The sequence below is a fragment of the Equus quagga genome, chromosome 3 (assembly GCF_021613505.1).
Source record: "Equus quagga isolate Etosha38 chromosome 3, UCLA_HA_Equagga_1.0, whole genome shotgun sequence".
Lineage (NCBI taxonomy): Eukaryota > Metazoa > Chordata > Mammalia > Perissodactyla > Equidae > Equus > Equus quagga.
Genome location: NC_060269.1, coordinates 117,570,194 through 117,589,466, shown reverse-complemented (window position 1 = coordinate 117,589,466; position 19,273 = coordinate 117,570,194). Strand labels below are relative to the sequence as shown.

Sequence of the window (19,273 nt, the reverse complement as noted above, 5' to 3'; positions counted from 1 at the left end):
GTGAAAAATTGTGACAAAAACTGTAGTTTGAGAAACACTGGAGTCTAGAACAACAACCAGGTTATAGGACTATCTTTGAGTTGCCAGGACCTGAGAGTGTTTCTGAAGGACATCAAACTTATTATAGTTTCTCTCTGCTAGCTCACAGAATCTCTTGCTTCATATATCCTTAATTCTTCCTTTTTTCCTACAAAAACTCTTCAGTCGTGTGTCAACTGCACTGACCTTCAAATCCATTGATCCTGCTCCCAACAATGAGCTCAACTCCCTCCTTACTGAGCTTAGAATCCATTGTCCATCACTATGATCATTCATCTACATAGATACTCAATTCCCTTATCCCTGCCCCATAATATTTGCCTAGAAAATTTCCAGCTCTGACTAAACACAAATAACCCATGCCTGTATGAATGGAGGAACAGGATTGAGAGAAAAACCAAGCAGTGACAACTAATCAAACTATAAATGTATAACGAAACTTTAAGAAGCCCTCAACACTGTCCAGCAATCTTACCACATTTTCTTAACCAATTGACCATCCAATATTCTGAAATTATTATTTCATATCTTTTCTTCTCTCTTCTTCATTACCCACCCTCTCTTCTCAGTTGTAGCAATTATTCTTTCCAATATTTCACTAAGAAAAAGGGAACAACTGGAAGAGAAGGATCACATTTTTCCAGCAGCAAATCTACCAAACCTCTGAAAACATCCCCACATAGACTAACTCTCTCCAGTTACGATGGGTGAACTGTGTCTGCTTCCGTCATCCAAGGCCCAGGACTCCACCTATATACTGGCTCCATCCCCTCTGGCTACTCAAGGACTTGGCTTCTACATTTACTCCTTCTCTTTCCTGCATCACCAAATTTCCCTTCTTCTACTGGACTATTCTTTACAGCACACAAACATGCTGTAATATCCATTTGACCCCTTGCACACTCCAGCCAACACCCCATCCCTTATAGTCAAAATCACTGCAAGAGTTGCCTCCATTTCTTCAGGATATCCTACCCATCACTCCACTTGTCAAGGTAACCAGTGAACACCCTTTTGTTAAATTCAGTGGAAAGTTATCAATTTTCATCTTACTAGACCTCTCAGGAGCATTTGACTTAAACCCTCTTTCTTTTTTTTTTTTTAATTTTTTTTTTTAAAGATTTACTTTTTCCTTTTTCTCCCCAAAGGCCCCCGGTAAGTAGTTGTATATTCTTCGTTGTGGGTCCTTCTAGTTGTGACATATGGGACGCTGCCTCAGCGTGGTTTTGATGAGCAGTGCCATGTCCGCGCCCAGGATTCAAACCAACGAAACACTGGGCCACCTGCAGCGGAGCTCGCGAACTTAACCACTCCGCCACGGGGCCAGCCCCTTAAACCCTCTTTCTTGAAACATGACATTCTCTTTCTCTGAGAATAGCACACCCTCTAACCTCTAATTATACCTTCGTACTTGATTGGCCACTTTTTCTCAGTCTCCTTTACTGATTCTTCATTCTCTGCCAGATCTGTGAATGCTGGATTCCCCTTCAGCCTAAACATTGTTCTCAAACTACACCCAGTTCCACAGCTTGCAATATCATCTATATACTGATCATTCCCAAATTTCTATCCCTAACTCTGACCTCTCACTGAGCCCCAGAATTGATTATTCACCTGCTTGTTTAAAACCTCCACTTCAAAGTCAGTAGGCATCTCAAAATCAATCTGTCCAAAACATAACTCTTAATGATCCTCTCTGAATTAGTAAAGATAAAGATTAAATTCATATATCAAAGAAACATACTACCTTAAATAAGAGCAAAGTTTATTTCTCTCTCGCATAAATGTCCAGGTAGGTGGTGGTATCAAACAGAGTACAAGCAGTGTTATCATGAGTATTTGGGAGTAAGGGATTTATTAAAGGAATAAGAGGTTGCTCATTTTGGGGCGAACCTGTGGAAGTTAGGGTCCAGATGGGGATGCTGGAGTATCAGAGAAGAGTTTCTCATGAGGTCTCCTGGAGCACTACTGTGAACAGGCAATTTGGAGATCAGAGAAGAATCTTGGAAACCAGCTACTTCCACCAGCCAGTGTGGGAAAACGAAAGGGAACTGGTGAAAAAACCTATGGAAATGTGTTACTTCTGCTGAGCTAGCACTTCTGTAGGTCCATAGCCAAGCATCTGGTGGTGGGATTGTGGCCACCATTGGTCAATATGGCCAGCGGTCAGGAAGATTAGTTGAATGCAGACTAGGGGAGAGCAAGTACAAAGTTGAATCTACCAGTACCTAGACAACGTGTTTATGTAGGAACAGCAGTGGGCCAAAGAGGACACTGAGGGCAATGCCATTGTTTAAAGGATAGACAAATCAGAGGGAGTCCATTGAAAAAGAAGAAATGGGAAAGTCAGAGAAATGAGAGGGAAACAAGAAGAGAACAGTAGAATGTCAACCAAGAGAACTGAGAGCTTTATGAAGCAGTGAGTCATCAGCCGTGTCCTGTGCTTCAGGGACATTCAGCAAGGTAAGAACTGAAAGGTAGCCATTAGATTTGGCTGTATGACAGCCAGTGGTGACCTCTGAGTGCAGAAGGCTAAGTGCAGTCACTAATCTGTATGGTAGGAGAAGCATGTAGACAGTATTCCAAAAAGGGAGTGAAGGAAGGAAAGCAATCGCCAGAACAGGGGCCGTGGCCCAGAGAAGAGTTTTGTTGATGTTATTTGGGGTTTTTTTGTTTATTTATATGTCTGTTTGTTTGAATCGCTAAGGCTGGAACATGTTTATAGGCTATAATGAAGGAAATATTTCAGAAAAGAGCAAATAGGAAGTATAAAAGACAGGATAGACAGTTGACTAATTAAGGTCCTGGCTTTGGTGAAAAGAGATAGGATTGTGGAAACAGTTGAGGATTTTACCTCAAACAGAAGGTTGGGTATGAAAGCACTATAGGTGAAAAGAAGAGGATTCACTTTTCTGAGATTATCTGATAGGCAATGTCCCATATGTGAGGCTATTAGTAAGAAGAATAAAGAAGGTTTTGAAGAGTTTCTTGAGTTCAATAGAGAGAGTTCACCAAAGATTATCGAAAGGAATGTAGAATTGGATTTAGGGTATGACTCAGGTTGATTACCATGAATTTGTAGTGAAATTGCCCTAGACAGTTATGCCACATTGTCCTCCAGTAACTGATCAAAGTATAAAGATGGATTGTCAAGTTGCTCCCACCAAGATTAGTGCTCTTCACAATGATGGAGTCAATCAGTTAGGATGAATTCTGCTTGCAAGAAGAAAAAAAATTGAACTAGGTTTAAACAAAGATGGGTCTGTTTTTCCTACAATGAAGTCTAAAGATAGATGGCTATGGATATTGGTCCAAAAGTTCAGTGAAAGTAAGGCTAGTCTCTCTGTAACTTTTTCTGCTTTTTGACTGCATATGCATTTGATCCAGTAAGAAGAGAGTGGAGGAAGGATGGTGCCAACGTTATCAGTGCCTTTTATTAAGAAGGCAACACCTTTCCTAGAAGCCCCAGCAGACTTGCTACATCTCACTGACACGCTTCGAGGAATTGGAGTCCCCCAGATAGTCAGGGAGAGGCTGGCAATAAGTTTAGCATGTGTCAACAAGCAATGTCTACTCTAGAAGGATTCAGAGGAGTTGAGCCTCGATGAAAAAATGGTTCAAACAATAAATCATATGATCTAGATAAAGAGAGAGAGGGATAATACCCTAACCAAGTGATCTCACTTAGGATCACAAATAACAATATAAAGTTATACTAAGTGCCTTTTGATTTGAAGCAATAGGAGGTACATTAACATCTCCTAAGTAGCGTTCTTACCAAGAGTGTTAAACCTGAACCTAATCTTGAAAAACAATAAAATTAATCCAGATTGTGAGACATTCTACAAGATAGCTGACCTGAAATTTTCAACTATGTCAGTGTCTGGAAAGGAAAATGGAGCAAGGGACTAATCTAGGCTAAAGAGACTAAATGGTCATGGCAATGAAATACAATGTCTGGTCCTCGATTAGACTCTGGACTTTTTTTAAAAAAACAGCATCAGTTATAAAAGACACTTTTGGGATAACTGGATAATTTTTAATATGGGCAAAACATGTTCAAAGTTAAATTTGTTGAATGTAATAATGATTTTGTTATTTTGCTGTAGTGTGAAATATCCTTGTTCTTAGAGGATTCATGCTAAAGTATTTTGGAGTAAATCATCATGATAGCTGCAATTATTTTCAAATTATTCACAAAAATACTGTATATATTTCATGGTGGTACTCACACAAATACGCACACACAGAAATGGAGAGAAAGAGAATGAGCAAAAGTGGCAAAATGTTAGCAATTGGTGAATCTTAGGGAAGAAAACACAGGTGTTCATTGTACTATTTTTTCAACTTTCATATAGGTTTTTAATTTCTCTAAATTGAAAGTTGGAGGAAAAGAAGAAGACGAGTATTTTGGAGTTTCAGATTTACTACATGGTGAAGTTCTGCTTGAATTATTCCAAATGTGAGCATGAGTGTAGGTGGTTGAAAGTTAACGTAAAGGTCAAGGGCATTTATATGGAACATACCATAGCACAACGTTTAAGAATCTAGGCTCTAGTTGCCAAGTGCTGGCTTGGCAACTTATTGTGTCATCTTGAGCAAGTTCATCAATTTCTTCATCTGTGAAATAAGGTGATAATAGTACCTAACCTGAAGGTTGTTTGCAGATTAAATGAGATAAACCATATAGAGTAATTAAAATAGTGTCAGGCTTATATTACAATAAGTGCTCCATAACTGTTGGCAATTATTATTTAAAAGGTCCCAACTGTGAGGCCAGAGGGTTAAAAGGTCACACATCTTGTGGCAGGCTGAATTATAACCGCCCCCCCCCCAAGATATCCATGTCCTAATCTCCATATCCTATGCATATGTACCTTACATGGCGAAAGGTACTTCATAGATGTGATTAATTTAAAAATCTTGAGGTGGACTATTAACCTAGTTTATTCAAGTGGGCCCAATGTAATCACATGCATCCTTATAAGGGAGGCAGGAGGCTCAGAGTAGGAGATGTGACTGAGGAAGCAGAAGTCAGAGTTATAAAAGGAAGAGTCACGTGCCAAGAAATACAAGTGATCTCTAGAAGCTGGAATAATCAGGAAAACAGATTCTGACTTGAAGCCTACAGAAGGAACGGAGCTCTGCCAACAAGTTGGTTTTAGATTTCGGACCCCCAGAACTTTAAGATAATAAATTTGTGTTGTTTTAAGCCATAAGTTTCTGGTAATTTGTCACAGTAGCGATAGAAAACCAATAAATATCTGAATGTGGAGAATGTCGACGGTGATGGCAGAATTTAGGACACAGAAGATGGTTATGCAGAAGGCCTTAAGAGATTGTGAATAAGGAGTCAAACCCAGAAAACAATTAAGAGTAAAAGATTAGAAAAGGAGACACAACTGATGAATAGCACCATACTGTTCAAACTCCTCATCTTTTATTCTGGCCAGATATCATTTTTTTCTTATTAACTGAACTCATTTCCATTTGGGTTAAGAAACAATAGCTGCATCTTTGAAGCTTTAGCTTATCGTCATTTGGCCTTGAATACTCAAAATTGAGATTAGAGTAACATTATGCATCATTTCTAGGTGACAAAGGAAAACAAGGATTGTTCTCTTCTCATGTAATTTGTTTATTTGAATTTCCTTTCTGTGAATTATACTGGATTTCACACATTTACTCGACCTAAGTCTGTGGAGTTAAGGCTACAGTTTTACCACCTAAACACTAGCAACAATTAATGTAAAAAAAATGCAATTAATTTATAACAATTAACATAAAAATACAATTAACCTACAAAACTGATGTAAATTTTTTTCATATTTTCTTTAAAAGACTTGCTTAAACCTATTGAACAGAATTGCTGATTCGGAAACCAGGAAAACTCAGACTTTCTTGAAACTGTCTGATGGGCTGTAGGTTATTCCCTAAAGTAGGCTTTTACCACGAGACTGAAGGTGCCAATCAGAGGCAAGCCCCATTACTCCCTCAGGGAAGATCAAATCAAGGAGGGTGAGGTCCATCACACTTCTGTCCCCCGAGAGTAACAGGCTTATTGGCTGAGGTCTGAATATTAGACATGCTGGGCAGCTCTCCACCAGCCAACTCCAGCCCTTCCACAAGCGGGAACAAGCACACAGAAACGAACTCATTGCCGACTATGAGAGAAAAGTCGAACTCTACAAAGCAGAAATAAACCGAAAAGAGTTCTGCACCCAATGTATGTGTTTATAAACTTCAATTCAGTGGTGTTTTCTTCTACACATCAGTCATTTCTGACAATACTCAACCCACAAAGCTCTTACTAGTCCTCAATACCCTACTCTGTAGGCAAGAATATCTATAATTTTTACTTCCCTTCTTCCAAGCAGGAAATGATTTTTCCCTTTTGTCTATAGGGGTTTTATCATATAATTCTGAATTGCTTAAATTAGTTTTCAATGCAACATTAATATTGCTTTTTCTAAGAAAATCTGAAGACCAGAGCTAAAGTAGTTTTCTAGCTGTGTTCTCTTGTCAAGATCCTATAACAAAAGCTAAAGAGCAACCATGCTTGGCATTTCCTCTTGGTTCTTGTCAGTTCCTTGAAACTAAATGCCCTCAAGATTGGACTGTGCAAGCACAAAACAAACAGTCTCATAATTAAACAAAGATATTCTCAGAGCAGACTGCTCCCAGAGCCAAAAAGAAAAAGCCTGTAATAAAGAATCCTGTAATAAAGAATGAGATAATTGACTTCAAAAATACTTAACCAAAAAAATATAAAACAACGGCCCTTTCTAGGGTGTGTCAGATGGTAACATTTTAGAACAGAAAATAGAGTTTGGAAGTCAGCATCCCATGAAATAAGGGACTCTGCCACAAGGATGTGTATGTCAGCCTCTTTCTGGGAATGTCTTATAAAGTTTCTGTCACAATATGAGAGTAGCTACAGAGAAGATTTCATTCTAGGTTCTGAACTAAAAGAGGCCAATTTTTAAAAATTGAGATTACAGAAATGAATGAGGACAGTAAAACTTGGGAATGTGCACAGCATGCATGTTATAGCTGAGGGGTATGCTGGGCTCACTACCATCACAGACCTTTGACTTTCATGTGGGACATGTCCCCAGTTCTTGGAAAGATGAAAATTTGTTTTTCTCTAGATCACATTCCTGTGAGAATGTCATGTTTACTATGCATACTTTCCCAACATGATTGTAGCTAAAGTTTTATTTTTTATTTAAACAGAAATTTTTTACTCGCTGGAAACTCACTAAAATGGTTCTAAGATCAATAGTTACATTTCCACATACAGCATATGAGGGAGTGTTTTACAACTTATTTATAAGTGTCTAGTTAATTCTACTTTTCTTTTTTAGTTTATCCAAAGCATTTTTTATCTAGTTACCAACCATCACTTTCTTGGACCTTGTCACTTTCTCTTCACTTCCATCATCAGCACCAACAGTAGAAAGTTAGTTTACACAGGGGTTAAGGGCTGGATTGTAGCATCAGACAGCCTACATCCAAATGCCTACTCTAGCATTTTCTAACTGGGTGACCTTGGCCAGTTCACTACATCTTTTACACCCTCAGGTTCTTCATCTCTGAAATAGCACCTACCTTTTAGGCTGGTTATGAGGATTAAATGAGATATACAACATCATAATATGCCTGGTGCGTGGTTAATAATTTTTTGATTTCTTTGAAGGTCCATTTTTCACCCACCCACCCCCTAAATCCTTTTCCTTTACTTCAATGAAAATAGTACCTTGCATTGAGATTCAACTGCTAGGAGTAAGGGAGAAAGTAAGTCAATTAGTCTTAGTCGCTAATTAATTTATAATATACAGGATTTAAATTTGTACCTAAGCTAAACTACAAATTAGTAACTGGCATAAACTCTTGTCATATCTGAAAAAGAGTTAAAATCCTAGTTATTAAATCATGAAAATCTTTTCCATGAAATAGAGGGGATAATCTTGTTCTTTGACCTATTGGATATACTAGTACAGAGCTCGGCGAAAAGGTCCATTTATTAACGTCCTTCTTTCAGCCTGAATAGTTTCCATCCTCAACCAAAGTCATTTCCTTCCTTCACAGACTAACAAACACATTGCATCTTCCCTGAAGCCTACACAAATGATGATAGAGGAACATCATTTTCCCTACCTTGAATGCATGTATCATTTTATTTGAGCCACTCATTGGGAATTTATCACATATTGCTTTCATTTTATTTATTCACACATGTATATGTGATATTTCCAATAAAGCTATATTTCTGCTTATACCCTTCAGTGACTCTCCATTGCCTGCAAGATAAAGTCCATGTTTCCATATAAAGCTCTCTCTATATTTATCTCCTGCACTTCTTTGGCAAGGCCCCTGTGCTCCAGCTGCACCAGAATACTCCAAGTTCCCTGATGTAATGTGCATATGCTGTAGTCCATTGTGCTAAAAAGATAAGAAAACAAATAAGTTAGATCTAAGTCATGAGAATTGCTGAGCATAGACAGCAAGTAAGCCAGTAGCTTATGGGATATAGACAAAACTTATAGGATAATTAAGTATAAATAATGAGTAAGCAAGTTGCTTGTGAAACATAGGCAGCATTTATAATATGTGCTCAGTAAAGACAACAAATTAACATCTGTGATATACTAAAGAAAAATAAATAGAAAAATATGATGGACCAAACAAGAATGTTCTTTGCAGATAGAAATTGATAGAAAGACCAAAGTCTTGATCATCAATTAACAACTATGGCACCCCCAAATTTGGCCACCCATTAGTAACACCCAAAAGCTCCTGTTCTCGCCCCACATGTGCTCTACTCAATAAATACAAATAAAACCCATGGCTGTTCAAGGAGCTAATTACCGTGACACAGCTATGGTTGGATATAATTGTCTCTCTAGCTCTCCCTACAGCTCAGTGGCCCACAGTACATTCTGTGGGCTACCTTGCTTGAACCTCAGCTCTGGTTCTTGGAATCACACCATCAGTGGGGGAACTCTAAAGTGACAAAGAGAAAGAGAAGACATGGACATTTTATGCTCCGGAATTCACATAGTGAGATTCTTATGCCTACTTGTACCTTACCCTAAGTGTAGCTTACCCCATTTCTATCCCCTTGCTTCTCACCGTATTTTAAATTGATTTAATGTGTCATGTAATTCAAGTATTTTAATTTGGACTGTGAGCCTTTCTGTTCCATGACCTCTGGGAAGTTTTCTTATTCGTATACTTAGAAACTACCATGGCATCAAGATAATTTCTCACAGGACACCTGATCACATCACTTTCTCTTACATGCTTTTGCACAAGTTTTATTCTCCCTACCTAGAATGCCATTCCCCTACATCTTCCCTGTGAATGCTTATGCTTAAAAATCAGGTCATACTGATCCTACTTTTAAAGTCTTTCCATCCCTGCTGTTTGTTTAAGCACTGCACCCTGTGTTAGGCAGCCTCTAAAATGGTTTCAATGATTCCCACCTTCTGGTATTCACACCATATGTAATTCCCTTCCCTTGAATGTGGCTGTACCTAGTGGCTCACTTCAAAGGTAACGAATATAGCAAAAGTGATATGCTGTCGCTTCTGAGATTACATTTCAAAAAGACTTACTTCTGTCTAGCTGGCCCTTCATTGCTATTTCTCACTTGCTTTATTGGAAGCCGGTTGAAAGTTGCCCTATGGAAATGCCAATGTGACAAATAAGTGAGGAAGAGCTCCAGCCAACAGCCAGCAGGGCAATGAAGCCCTCAGTCCAGCAACATGTGAGGAACTGAATCCTACTAACAACCATGTGAGTGAGCTTGGAAATGGATCCTCTCCCACTTGAACCTTCGGATAAGACCACAGTCCCAGCCAACACCTTGATTGCAATTTGTGAAAGGCCTTGAGGCAGAGGCACCTAATCACATCAATCCCAGATTCCCAGTCCACAAAATCTATGAGATAACAAATATTTGTTGTTATAAGCTGCTAATTTTTGCGGTAATTTGTTATGCAGCAATAGATAGCTAACACATTCCACATAGAGATATCTACTGTAATACTAATCACAGAGCACTGATGTGAATGTCTGCGCAACCCACAAGATTGTTCACACCTTGAAGATAGGCCTTCTATCTTAGTTATGTTTTCTTAGGGTCTAGTAGCTCCTGGAATGTTTTAGGTTCGTGATTGGGATGTTTAGAGATTTGGAGGTTCCTTTGATTAGTAATTTAATCATCATAATAATAGCAAGCATTTACTGAGTCCTGTCCTTTGAGACAATTTTCTAAATGCTTTACAGGTATTATATTATCTAATCCTAATATTAACCTATCTTAGAAAGGAGGAAACTGAGTCACAGAGAAGTCCAATAACCAGCCAAAGGTCAGTAGCTAAAGGAGCCTGGCTGTGAACACAGGGTGTCTACCTAGAGTTCACATTCTTAACCACAAAGATTACATCCATATCTTATATTTCTAATACTGTATGCTCCTTGTGTACATTGTACATGTTTTCGTTTTGCACACATTCACCAGCATGGTGCCTACTATAGAGAGAATCAATAAATGTGAGTGAGTGAGTAGAGGGATCAGCATCAGAGATTTTTTGTTTCTGGCTGAGTTTTTATAGTCTGAGCCAGGGAGACATGCACATCAGCAACAGAGGAATTCTTTGACTCTTCCCTGAGGATCCATTATCATCTGTGATGATGTGAAACACAGACCATTGGTCCACGGAGACCCTTTCAATTCCCCCTTCTGTCTGAGTGAAAACTAGAGAAATGCCACATTTTCAAGAGCCTTTATTTCTGTCAGTTTTTGTTTCCATTTTGAAACTATTATTTTAAATGAGCTCACTCAGGAAAAAAATACATTAATCTCTTGAAATAAGATTCAGCTGACGTATAGCAATCCCATTACATCACAATGTAAGTCAAACTTGAAATGATAGTAATCACAAATGAAAGACTGCTGCTATCGCTGTTGGGGGTGGGGGAGATTTCCCATAGATTATAACAAACTAAATGATGTGAACAACCTGTACATTCTGTTCTCAACCTTCAGCCCGCATTCAGGGAAAATAAGTTAAACTCTACTAAACGGAATTCCTTTTTCTATTGGTTTTTTATCTGTGCTCACTAAAATAGTATGTGTCTTATTTTTAGGAGTTTAGTCTACCGATTAGTAGATACAATTGTCAAAATTATAGAGGAATACTGGGTGAGCAATGGAAGCCCAGGTGTGATCCAGGACAATTTGCCAGCCTTATTGACTCTATATATAGACCAGGGTGGTGAGCTAAATCGTAACAAGAGACAATGTTCCAGAAAACCTGACCCCACCAGTGCTTCAACCATTTTTAGCCTTGGAACTTTTATAGACCCCTACATTTAAACTATATTCTGGCACTGCATTACCTAGAAGTAGAAATGAGATAGCAGTGAACATCAAGAGCCTTCATGGAATGGGACTCAGTTGTGCTGAGGGCAGGAAGATGTAGCAAATAGGATATAGGGTCCCCAAATGCAGTGGGAAATGCTGAAAGATTGTTATCACTATGTTGCAATTTTGTATAGAAGTAAATCTCAATAGCACACATGGTGCCAGAATAAGACTTTACTGTCTAGAAGCTGCTAGATTAAAATTAAGGAAATAAGATTTTAGAAAAGTGAAAACTTTAAATAATAGCTGAAATTATGCCTGAAAATACTATACTCTTGTGGCTTAACATCTTCAGGCAAAGCCCTATCAGGACTCTGATAAATAGAGGAAAACCAGACAGAACTATTCGGTAAGAATTTTGACAAGTGTTTCTCCTTAGGTTAATACATATTATGGAAAGCAAGGGCACTGACAAATTTCCAGAGACTTTCCATAAGGCCTACTCTTTCTGATATATATACATTAATAACCTTCTACCTGTACAAACTTAATTGGGGGCGGGCTGCACATGTCTTCTTACCTGATGATTCTTTACATGTAGTTCCTGCGGAATTACTTTGTGATTTTTCAAGGCCCCTCTGGTAAAACTGAAAGATAATTTTACATGTAAAATATAAATATATATTTAGATACAGATATAGATGTAAGTGGAGGGAAGTGCAGCTGTAGATATAGATATGAATGTACATATATACGATCTCACTTAAGAATGAATGGCAAAATCACAAAAGTTGTCAGAGATTTGAACATTTGTTTGAGATACGGTCATGAGTGCCAGATTTGTTGTCTTTTTTTCCCCTTAAATAATCAGGGACATAATAAAGTCAGTAGAAAGCACAGAAACTTAAGAGACAGAGTCTTCCCTATTTAGGTAACCAATTGCACAGAAGATAAAAAATAATCTTTCACTTTGTAGGAAAAGGCATTATTTAGTAAATCAAGTAAGCAAGCCTATCAAGATTAATTAAACGTCTCTAAAATTTTAATACATTGCATAGCTTATAAATATATAGGTATTATAAATCAAAGTAAATAAAATTCACTTTCCAAGTTTGTCATTTGTCATGCTCTTTCATATTCTGGAACATACATACACTTCACTTTAGCACAGTGCTTCTTTATCAAGGGGTCTATGTGATCATAACTATCTTCATAATGACACTAACATGCAATACACTCATCTTCACTCTCTTAAAATGAATCAATAAATACATGTTAAAATTTTTCTCAGTTTTAATTTCAAATATGGTAAATAATGATGAGAAAACTAGAGATCAAATATTTTGAGAGCCATGGCTTCAGGAAAAAAACTTTTTTTTTCCTTAGATAATAAAGACACACATATGCAAGTGCATTTCTTTGTCATTATTATTCCTAGAATAGTTTCAGCCAGCCCTATTAATTATAACTTTTAACCAAAAAGCTAAACTTATATTTCACAAAGAAAACTAAGGCGTGGAAAATTGAAAACTCATACATAAGCATTTCAGCAAACCAGCAGAGCTCATGAGCATACACAACACAACTTTTTACGGACATAGATGTCCTTTTAACATCTTTTTAAAGTGGCAAAAATAAACACATTCATTAACATCCCCCAAAGCGATAGCCACTCCACAGCCTAAAAAAATAAGAAGCAAAGGTATATAAACTTAAAATTATGATCAGTAATCAATGTTTAAATATACCATTTACTTAGAAATTATCTAAGTACCCAACTATTATCCATTAATTCACTCAATTTAATATTAGTCCAAGGCTTTAAACTAGGTATCACAAAAATTGTCTTGAAGCTGACATATTATAAAACGTAATTACTGTTGAAGTTTGTCAGAATAATAATTCAATTTATTTGGATACAAATTTGCATTTTTCATAATCTTAAATATTATGTAGTATTCATGTTAGCATATTTGATCAGTAAACCTGTATAAGTTTAAGGAAAGCAAACCAAACTAGAATAAAACGTATGCTTGCATTATATTTAATACTGATTAATCAGAAAAGACATAGCTGTTTTATATTAAACCAAAATTTTTAAACTAGGTCCATTTACCAAAGACTTATCTTAATTAGGTGAACTTGGATCCTTAAAATGTTTCTGAGCTAGCTTCTATAAGAAAATATTTTAAGTCTAGAACATTTAAGATATTAGAAGTACATTTTTCCTTATTTTCTGGGAATTTAGGAATATTTTATTTTTATTAGCACTTATTTACCTAAATAAACCAATCAGGACAGAGCTTTGTTATATTAAAAGACTTTATGATTTAATTTATTAATACTCTCATATAATGAGAGGTAAAGGTCTTTCTGAATTATAGATACAAAGACACTTAAAGTACTTATAAATTCACATCTATTCTTTTGTCACAGGTCAAGAGGAAATATAGAAACACAGAGACTCATGGTCCAGATATCAAACAGCTGTTTTCCATTCCACTGGGCACAAGATTCTTAACTGACTTGAGTTCGAAATGGACAAATAGATAAAACAAACAAAAAAGACTAACAAACCAGACTCTCTGTTGCCTCTCATCGAACAGAGTATAGAACTCTAACTCTAATCCATTAACCTATTTATAGGAATCATTAAATCGTCAGACCATGAAACCAAATTCTCAATCGTTGCTGTCACCAATGGGAATAACTTATTGGCTGTAAGCAAACCAGAAACAAAAACAAAACAAAAAAATCAGTAGAGGGGGGCAAAAAAGAGAAACAGAGTCAGCAAAGTTAAATTCTTGAGTTTCACCTTAAAATAAATCAATAAATACATATTTCACCTCTGGGAACCAAGAAAAGACATGTCTGAGCTTAAGTCTCCTATAAAGTACACTTTTCTGGCAACACATTCTGCCTGGCTCTGTTAGGTAAACCCACTGGTCATCTTGACAGATTACCTCCAAAACTGATAAAGGGCAATCACTTTTTAAAAATTAAATTATGTAAAAATATAAAATAAGCATGCGTCAAAGATTTCAATAATTCATTCATTAATGAGAGAACTGGTAAGATGTTACAACCAGTTCAAAGGAGAATCCATGGGGTAGCTATACTGAAGAGACATAGCATACTGAGAGGAATTTACAAATAGATGCAAACTGGCAAAACTGGCCAATACCCACAGGGCGATAATCAATTACCATTGCAATCTATGCATAAGAATCGTTTCCATTACTATCATTTTTCTATAATATACAGAGTTGTAAAACAGCTCTTAGACAGGGAGAGGTAACCCTGACCACTATATCTAGTAATCTTTTTGGCTTATTTCAAGATCTTTCACAAGTTTCCCTACAAAATGAGAGGTAAACGCCTTTCTAAGTTACAGATACAAATACACCTACAGTACTTATAAATTCAGATCTACACTTTTGTTGCATGTCACAAGGAAATAGAGAAGCACAAAGCTCTGGTCATAATACGTTTCCCTCCTCCAATATAACAGATTTCTCTCCTGACCTCAAAACAACTCCCACCATAGAGGGATACTGTGACGATTTGGGGAAATAATATATGTGAATTGCCTAGTGTTGTTTCTTCCACTTCCATTTGTCTATTTGCTGTTTTAAATGTAGCATGCAAATTTCTCTATTAAATAAAACAATTTATTGGTAAAAAATTTGAATGTGAAAGTTTATGCAATGATTCTTAAGGGGAGCTGCTTTTTACGCTTTGTTCTATCCATAATACCTTCCATTGACATAAGTGATATTATAAATTCTGAATGTTTTCAAATGCACCATTTACTATAATATTATTGAGGATTAATTAGTACAAGATTCATAAATATTAAGCTAATAAACTGCATTCAAATATTTCAAAATATATAAAAGTCAAGAATCCTTTGCTATGAGGCATCGTATTTTCAAAACCTAAATTACTATGCACATGGAATATTCAAAACTAGGTTCCATATATTTATTGCACAATATTTTATTAATAAATAATTAGAATTTAAGATTAAGATTTATTGGATATAGCATTTTGAATTTACTTAGTAAGATAATGGTCTCCACTAAAATGTAGTTCTAATTTATGCAGTTTTGGGATAATAGGACTGCACTGCTTGTTTACTCATTTAAATGGTCAGGGTACTAAAACAGTCTTTTGTTCAGAGTAATTAATTACTACAGTTAATTGGAGCATTCAGGTTTCCATAAACCTGAAAATGGTCAAAATGGATTTCCTTATTCTCAAGGGTACTGGTTAGAGAAATCACTTTATGTTTAATGTAACTTGGGTAAAGCTATATATATCATCTCCCTTGTTTTAAGAATTTACTTTAACTTCAGCAATCCATATATGAGCTCATGTATCGTCTCTGAATAAAGTATACTTAAGAGTTTTTTTGTTCGGTTATTTTTAGCTGGAGGGGTGATGATAAGAAATGCACATTTATTTATCCTGAATTTCTAGTGACTAAAACTTTCGTTAAAAAGAAAGAACTACTCTAAAAAAGCAGGTAATTCACAGAACTTCTGTGAATTATGTAATTTATTGATACTTGTCTTTTAAGAAACCAATCTCAGCCTTCTTCGGAGATAACCATAAGTTATGTATTTGCATACCAACAGATGTAAATATAGATAAATATTCATTATTAATATTCAGTGGAGAATAATGATGACATTTAAAATTACACTTTAAATGTTAAGGGTGTGTTATTTATATATATACATTTTTTTTGTTTTTTACATATTTAAGAAGAATGTCAGGTTACTCCTTGTTATAAGACATTTTTAGTTTCTTCGTTTAGTTCCATGTATGTTTCAGTTCTTAGTTTATCTAAACATTCCTTCATTTTTTGAATCAAAAAATCAGCCAGACAGCCCAAATTATTAATTATTAACTGCCTATGAAGTTAGCTTTCTAATAGTACTGATATAAACTTGATGTTTTAATGATTAAAAACAAAAATCTTCTCATGCCATGTAAATTCTTGCTTTTCACATAGAAAAGCCCAGCTACTGGCCCACTCACCTAAGAGGAGAGGGAAGTCTGATACGGATTAACCATTGAGGGCCCCTTCCATTTATCCTTTTGGCGAGGACAGTCCCTATTTCGCTACTGGAAAGGAAATCAACTTTTTGTACCTTGAGACCCTAGTCTATGGGTTCAATAGCAAGGGGAGAACAGGTGCTTGAGCCTATGTTTACCTTTGGGTTATTTAATGCAAATACCATTGTTACAGCCACTTCTCTTAAGCCACAGAGCACCAAAAAAACACAGCAGATTAGAGGTCCTATGATAACTGGCTTAATTTAAGCATGTTTCAGGCAGCTTCATGACCCTAGAAATGATCCAGCTGATAATAGCCTGAGACTGTTGATTTAGCAAATGCACCCAAGATGGTTTTTAATAAGAAATTGAATTAGGGTGGGGGAAATGAATCTTAATCCTAAATCTGTATTCCAAACAACACTGGCATAGTTTTTTTTAATAAAGACAACACAGTGGTCTTTTTCTGTCTTCTTTAGAGAAGTAATGATTTGAATATTTCCTTAAGTTACATATTAATTCCATTCATTTACACATCTGTGCTGGACACTGGGCTGGACACTGGTAAATGAATCATTTCAAGGTCATTTCCCTAGTGGCACTTACCATCTATTCAAACAGCCACACAAGAAACAAGTAATCAAACAAATAAATGTATAATCACAAATTGCGATGAGAAATGTGAGGAAATATATACCAATTCCAAACACTAAGACATGTAAGTTGATAGATTTCTTGACTGAAGGGACTCATTTCAGATTATAATCATTGTTCACTATTAAATGCCAGTTAGATATAAAGTCGGCGTGTAAGTGGGTTATTTGAGGATTTATCTGTTCATCTGAGAACATCAAATTGAAGACTCATGGAGAGATTAAAAATATGTTAACACATTGCTCTGTTTGCTTCATCTTTCTTTAAAGAAAGAGTGACAGATATATGGACAAAGGAAGCGAAGACAGGGAATGTAGGGGAGGGAAGGGAGGGAAGGAGGAAGGGAGGAAGCAAGGAGGGAGGGAGGGAAGGAAAGAGGAAAGAAAAGAGAGAGGCAAAGAAAGATGAGGGAGAGGGTGGGAAGGAGGACTTTCAGAGATGGCTACAACTCCATCTCCATCCCATCCCTTCTCTCCTCCTCCCCTACCTCTCCCTCTCCAGACACAACTACTATGCAAAAATTGCTGTGTCTCATTTCAATGTATATTTTTGTATTTTACTGCACGTGTCATTTACTAAAGCATATAATTCAGTCTTGCAAAGTTTTAAATAAGTGTAGCTTTCTGTAGTCATCCCCCTGGGGTTTTTTTTCACACAACAGTGTGTGAGGTACACCCATGTTGATAGACGTACATCTAGTTCATTCCTTTTATCTGCTCTTAAGTATCCCATTGTATATGCACCAGGGTTGTGTATATATTTTGCCTGCTGGACCATTGGGGCATTTACTCATTTTTGCTATTACAAGGAGTGCTTGATGAGCATCTCTGCTATGTCTCCTTGTATGCAACTGAGCAGGCATCTACAAGTAGAATGTCTGCGTCATACGGAACCCTCCAGATTTTGCCTATTTAACATTGCACTTATAAAAATGAATAGAAAAGAAATCTAATTATATTTTGTAGCTCCATATTGGGAATATAAGCTTTATAAAAGCACAGGGACAGAAATTGTATTTTATTATTATTGCAACATCTGGAACACTTCATCATTGACTTGAACACATACAAAATTCACTTCCCATTTTTGTCTTTTAGAATACATGATTACCTCTCAAATAGCTTAGTTATGATGGTGTTCATTGTGAACCCAAAGAGCAACATAGCTTCATTTTAGATTTTTATTTCCATAATTTATACCTCCCTCTCAAAGAATTTTAATAGTAAAACTATGAAACTACATGTCAACAAAGATATTAAATTCAATTTATATTTATTCATCTAATTAACTAAGCAAGACAGCAGCAAAGTTAATCCACAATGGGATTCTATTCACTCCTGCCTGATATTTGGTAAAATTCTATTATTGGTCTTCCTTTAATCATGAGTTTATACATCACTAAGAATTTTAGTTTCCAGGGAAAGAATGGTTCCAAATACAACTTGTAAACAAATATATTAAAAATATTTTATTGTGCTAGCAATCAAAAAGTTAAAATAACAAATTAAAAGCACCATTTTTTTAATTAACCAAAACAGTACAGTATCCATTTGACCAGTAGCATAGGGAAATTGATACTCTCTTGCGTTATAATTTAGGACATTCTTTAAGAAAGCATTTTGGTCATACATATTGTAAGAAGCCATAAAAATTTGGATATAGTAGTCCTACTTGTGTCTCTATCCTAAAGAAATAAGCCAAAATATGGAAAAAGCTGTATATTCACATAAACGTTTAGCCTAATTTTAAACTGATAAAATGGGAAACCACTAAATGTCCAACATGAAGTGCATTGTTTCATACTGAAAAAATTGCAATTCTGATGCCGAGGAAGAAAATGTTTATGATATTGAGATTCAAAGGGAAGAAAAGAGAATCTTAAACAAGGTTTGGTAATCGTGCCAGCTCTTTGTTCTGGGAGATATCATAATATGCCAAATAACAGAGCAGCTTTACAAATAAGCGCCCCCCTCCCCAAAAATTAACAGTGAAAGAAGACCCGTACCTTAGCTTTACCTCCTAATTCTGTTTGAGTCCTTTTTTAACTATCCTATACTTATTGATTACCAAGTCATGGCATTCTATACAAGAAAACATTTTCTTTGACTTTGATTTTTATTTCAGTTTCTAAGTCCCTTCCCA

The 19,273-nt window shown here is 36.2% G+C and overlaps 1 protein-coding gene across 1 annotated transcript in view; it reads left to right on the top strand.

Moving 5' to 3' along the window:
* LOC124237572 (gamma-aminobutyric acid receptor subunit beta-1) overlaps positions 1-19,273 on the top strand; it is a 350,803-nt gene that overhangs the window by 235,805 nt on the left and 95,725 nt on the right. The window lies entirely within an intron of this gene.